Source organism: Pan troglodytes, chromosome 9 (assembly GCF_028858775.2).
Source record: "Pan troglodytes isolate AG18354 chromosome 9, NHGRI_mPanTro3-v2.0_pri, whole genome shotgun sequence".
Lineage (NCBI taxonomy): Eukaryota > Metazoa > Chordata > Mammalia > Primates > Hominidae > Pan > Pan troglodytes.
In genome coordinates, this window is record NC_072407.2 from 73,722,584 (window position 1) to 73,728,687 (window position 6,104).

Below are 6,104 nucleotides of genomic sequence, written 5' to 3' on the forward strand. Positions count from 1 at the left end.
ATAGATCCTAAATCCTTTCCCCACTCCTCTTTCTGTTCCTTGAAGACAGCTTTAAAGACTGCCACCACCCAGGCTCTCCCTGACTCATCCCAACCCTTTTCATTACACACAGCCAAAGTGCAGCGCTCTGCAGTCGAAATTCTTACCCAAGGACCAGGATTGTGTCCTGTAGCCTCTTTGTCCAAACAACTTGACCTCACTGTTTTAGGCTCACCATTATATCTCCGTGCAGTGGCTGCTGCTGCCCTAATACTTTTAGAGGCCCTTAAAATCACAAACTGTGCTCAACTCACTCTCTACAGCTCTCATAATTTCCAAAATCTATTTTCTTCCTCACACCTGATGCATATACTTTCTGTTCCCCGGCTCCTTCAGCTGTACTCACTCTTTGTTGAGTCTCCCACAATTACCATTGTTCCTGGCCCGGACTTCAATCCGGCCCCCACATTATTCCTGATAGCACACCTGACCCTCATGACTGTATCTCTCTGATCCACCTGACGTTCACCCCATTTCCCCACATTTCCTTCTTTCCTGTTTCTCACCCTGATCACACTTAGTTTATTGATCGCAGTTCCACCAGGCCTAATCGCCACACAACAGAAAAGGCAGGCTATCCTATAGTACAAGCCACTAGCCCACCCCTTAGAACCTCTAATTTCCTTTCCAGCGTGGAAATCTATCCTCATAGAAATGACTTCTTAGTGTTCCATCTGCTATTCTACTGCTCCTCAGGGATTATTCAGGCCCCCTCCCTTCCCTACACATCAAGCTCAGGGATTTGCCCCCACCCAGGACTGACAAATTAGCTTTACTCAACGTGCCCCGAGTCAGGAAACTAAAATACCTCTTGGTCTAGGTAGACACTTTCACTGGATAGGTAGAGGCCTTTCCCACAGGGTCTAAGAAAGCCACCACGGTCATTTCTTCCCTTCTGTCAGACATAATTCCTCAGTTTGGCCTTCCCACCTCTATATAGCCCAATAGTAGACAGGCCTTTATTAGTCAAATCAGCCAAGCATTTTTTCAGGCTCTTAGTATTCAGTGAAACCTTTATATCCCTTACAGTCCTCAGTCTTCAGGAAAGGTAGAACAGACTAATGGTCTTTTAAAAACACACCTCACCAAGCTCAGCCACCAACTTAAAAAGGACTGGACAATACTTTTACCACTTTCCCTTCTCAGAATTCAGGCCTGTCCTTGGAATGCTACAAGGTACAGCCCATTTGAGTTCCTGTATAGATGCTCGTTTTTATTAGGCCCCAGTCTCATTCCAGGAACCAGACCAACTTGGACTGTGCCCCAAAAAACTTGTCATCCCTACTATCTTCTCTCTAGTCATACTCCTATTCACCGTTCTCAACTACTCATAAATGCCCTGCTCTTGTTTACACTGCCGGTTTACACTGTTTCTCCAAGCCATCACAGCTGATATCTCCTGGTGCTATCCCCAAACCGCCACTCTTAACTCTTAAATAAATAATCTTTGCTGGCAAGGCTATGCTGAACCTCCTTAGGCACTCTCTAATTAGATGTCCTAGGTCCTCCCAATTCTTAGTCCTTTAATACCTGTTTTTCTCCTTCTCTTATTCTGTTTAGTTTTTCAATTCATACAAAACTGTATCCAAGTCATCACCAATAATTCTAAATGACAAATGTTTCTTCTAACAACCCCACAATATCACCCCTTACCACAAAATCTTCCTTCAGCTTAATCTCTCCCACTCTAGGTTCCCACGCTGCCCCTAATCCCGCTCGAAGCAGCCGTGAGAAACATCACCCATTATCTCTCCATACCATCCCCCAAAATTTTCGCCGTCCCAACACTTTACCACTGTTTCATTTTATTTTTCTTATTAATATAAGAAGACAGGAACGTCAGGCCTCTGAGCCCAAGCTAAGCCATCATATCCCCTGTGACCTGCAAGTACACATCCAGATGGCCGGTTCCTGCCTTAACTGATGACATTCCACCACAAAATAAATGAAAATGGCCTGTTTCTGCCTTAACTGATGACATTATCTTGTGAAATTCCTTCTCCTGGCTCATCCTGGCTCAAAAGCTCCCCTACAGAGTACCTTGTGATCCCCACTCCTGCCTGCCAGAGAACAACCCCTTTTTCCTTTACCTACCCAAATCCTATAAAACAGCCCCACCCCTATCTCCTTTCACTGACTCTCTTTTTGGACTCAGCGTGCCTGCACCCAGGTGAAATACACAGCTTTATTGCTCACACAAAGCCTGTTTGGTGGTCTCTTCACACGGATGAGCGTGAAAAAGAGCGTCCTTCTTTTTTTTTTTTTTTTTTTGAAATGGAGTTTCACTCTTTTTGCCCAGGCTGGAGTGCAATGGCATGACCTCAGCTCACTGCCACCTCTTCCTCCTGGGTTCAAGCAACTCTCCTGCCTCAGCCTCCCCAGTAGCTGGGATTGCAGGCACGCGCCACCATGCCCGGCTAATTTTGTATTTTTAGTAGAGATGGGGTTTCTCCATGTTGGTCAGGCTGGTCTCGAAGTCCTGACCTCAGGTGATCCACCCGCCTCGGCCTAACAAAGTGCTGGGACTACAGGCATGAGCCACTGCGCCCGGACAAAAGTGTCCTCTTATAAGGACACTTGTCTTTAGATGTACAGCCTACCTAAAATACTCCAGGAGAATCTCAAGATCCTTAACTTAGTTACATCTGCAAAGACCCTTTTTCCAAATAATGCCACCTCCACAGATTCTAGGCACAAGGATCTGGATATATCTTGTGCAAAGCCACCATTCAGCTCACTACACTAGAAATAAGAAAAACAACGAAGTAACAAAAGGCGCAGAAGAAAGAACAGATGCAGCTTGTGTGGCAGTGGCCATCAAGGCAGGCTGGGGTAAAACTGTGTCAACAGAACCCCCAGATGGAACTCAAGTGCGGCCGTCTGCTCCCAGCTACTCACAGAGAACGTTTCTGTTTCTGACAGCAGAGTAAGAGAAGGGGTGGGAAGAGAGATAGCCCATTCTCTGTTGGCCTAATTCCTAAGGAATCGTGCCTCTGCCTTCGGGCCATTCTCAAGTCTTGTTCAAGGATAAAATGATTTATTGATGGCCGTAATTATAAAGCAATGCCAACAGAAGCACATCAGCATTTTTCATTTGTACTTACACGTGAGCAAGAGCAGTTTAGGGAAACGGGTGCCTTCAGGTTCTGTTTTCTCCATCTAGAAAAGGGCTGCCTTCATGGAATGCTGGTCCTGGGGAGAAGCCTCATTTCTATAACAGGAATTGATACAGTTTTAAATTCCGATTGGTACACGGAGCTACCCGTCCTCATTTCAAGCACTTCTGGTTTGTTCTGGGTTCAGTGGGTGAGCAATGAGTAGAACTCTGGGGAGGAGGATTTGTGGTGAGCATGGTTTTGATACCCAGAGAGAGCTGTTTTTCCATCAGTGTCTTGACTGTGATTCAGAATGGGCTTCTCTGCTCAAGATGGGAGTACTGGGCTGATTTAAGGCAGGTGATTGACTTGTTTTGGTGGCTACTTTTATACTAGCTGGTTAGCGAGCTATTTTATTCATTAGTTTCAGGCATGTGAGCTTAATGAAGCATTGGACCTCCCAAATTACAAGGAAAATAAAGATATAGCTTATATGGTAGGTTCGAAGGAGTTAGCGAACAAACACAGTAGGGCCACAAATTATTGTTAAAGACATGAATGCATGAAAGTGTATCTATGTCCAAATGGACTGTCTGCAACCATACTCTTCCACCTGAAAATTAGTAGATCGAAATTCAGCAAATGCTTGGACAAGGGATACTCTCAGAAGTATTCTGACTAAATAGCTTGGTTTCTTCTCATATCACTGAAGTAATTTCTTCCCAAATTGACTCTGGACTAAATCTTATGATTCCTACTTGTTCTGATTGTACTTAGCCACCTGCAAATAAGGTGGGGGCAGTGGTAAGAGGAGCTGTTGAATGAAATTAAACATTTGTTGAATGCCTACTGAGGATAAAGCCCTGTGCTTTGTGCCAGGAAGATTCCAGAATAAATGAGGCACAGACCTACTCTCAGGAAGCTTTTGCAAACTAATGGAGAAAACACATTTGCAGGCAATGACTTATGGTATAAGAGGAAATGGGGCCAGGTACGGTGACTCACACCTGTAATCCTAGCACTTTGGGAGGCCAAGGTAGGTGGATCACTTGAGGTCAGGAGTTCAAGGCCAGCCTGGCCAACATGGCGAAACCCTGTCTCTACTAAAAATACAACAAAAAAAAAAATGAGCCAGGCTTGATGTTGTGCACCCACAATCCCAGCTACTTGGGAGGCTGAGGCACAAGAATCACTTAAACCTGGGAGTGTGAGCCGAAATGTAGTGAGCTGAAATCCCTCCACTGCACTCCAGCCTAGGAGACAGAGTGAGACTCTGTCAAAAAAAAAAAAAAAAAGGAAATAAGATTGATGTTGAATGGGAAATCTAAGCAGGATGGAATGGCAGGAGAGCGCCCACTTGCCCAGCTCCAATAACACTTTTGACAGCCATGACAATATTGCAGGGATGCCCGTTCCTCATGGTATCTGAAGCCCCATGAAAGCTTGCGTCTGGAGACTGGTTCAGTCTTGACTTTAAGATCAGGGGATACAAGGAATGATTTTCATCTATCCCAAGCCAATAGTCCAGCCAAAAATCTAGGTCTGAGATGATGAGAAAAAGCAAGTCATGAACCATGTCAGCCATTTCATCATCTTCATCATCATCATCATCATCATCATCATCAAAAACAAAAGACAGACCTGTAACCGTCTTGTGTGCCTGGCTCTTGTCTTAGTTCAAAATATAGAAGTATATTCTATGGCCAGTGAACAATGACCAAAATAGCTCCCATCACTCTTGTCTGCCACCATGTAAGATGTGCCTTTTGCCTTCCACCATGATTTTGAGGCTTCTTCAGCCACATGGAACTGTGAGTCCATTAAACCTCTTTTTCTTTATAAATTACCCAGTCTTGAGTAATAAAATAGTTGTTTGTCCACAACATCAATGAACGATGCTGTCACTTGTTCCAAACGCATATCATTTAAGAGGTTTGGATAAACAACAACCTAAAATAAATAAGCACAAAGCAAACTCAGGGCTACATAATCCCTGTGGTGAGGTAACTGACAATGGGTACAACAGGGACAGTTTACGGTTAAATCACCTCTATCTACGTGTGCCCAAGCAGTGAGATACTTGGTTTTAATTCTAAAAAATCATGGTGCACATTTACTCCTGCCTTCCAACTGGGCTCCAACGTCACCTCCTCAGAGAAACCCGCTTTTCTGTGCTTCCACTCTGCATTTTTTCAGCATTTAATAGAGCATCAGTCACCATCCGTATCTGGAAACAATGATTGTAAGAAACAGAAACCCATTTGTATGAGCTGGAGGGAAAGGAGCACACCTTATCTCTAACAGGCAAACTCATGGGCACGAGAAAAAAATGAGAGGCCATGAGAGAATGGAAACTGCAGTTACAGAAACCAAAATGCATCTTCCTGGCTCTCAGAAGCCCGTGGTCTCTTTTTTTTTTTTTTTTTTTTTTTTTTTTTTTTTTTTTTGAGATGCAGTCTTGCTCTGTCGCCCAGGCTGGAGTGCAGTTGTGCGATCTCAGCTCACTGCAAGCTCCACCTCCCGGTGTTCACGCCATTCTCCCACCTCAGCCTCCCAATTAGCAGGGACTACAGGCACCCACCACCACACCTGGCTAATTTTTTGTATTTTTAGTAGAGATGGGGTTTCACCGTGTGAGCCAGGATGGTCTCGATCTCCTGACCTCGTGATCCGCCCGTCTTGGCCTCCCAAAGTGCTGGGATTACAGGTGTCAGCCACCGCGCCCAGCAGCCCATGGTCTTTCTTATCAGCCCTGTGGACTTTCTTATCTCTGCTTCTCTCACTGACAACCAATTTTCCCTTTTTGCTCGTGGTCCATCATGGCAGCCAGCAGAGCCCACCACCAGCTGATCAGTCAGTTACTGGATATCTTGGAGAGGGAGGGAGAGAGGGAGAGGGAGAGAGAGAGAGAATGACAATTGGGCTTCTGGCCAACCAATTGAGTATAGGGAGGGGAAGTACCATGGTACA

General features: G+C 45.0%; 1 long non-coding RNA gene across 1 annotated transcript in view; it reads right to left on the reverse strand.

The window, feature by feature from the left end:
• Positions 1-3,262: 3,262 nt before the first annotated feature.
• Positions 3,263-6,104, reverse strand: part of LOC134807363 (uncharacterized) — a 43,573-nt gene continuing 40,731 nt past the window's right edge. The window contains exons 3-4 of the long non-coding RNA XR_010147612.1: positions 5,765-6,003; positions 3,263-5,361 (exon numbers count right to left, since the gene is read on the reverse strand). This is a non-coding gene — a long non-coding RNA (uncharacterized LOC134807363). The remainder of the gene's footprint in view (positions 5,362-5,764; positions 6,004-6,104) is intronic.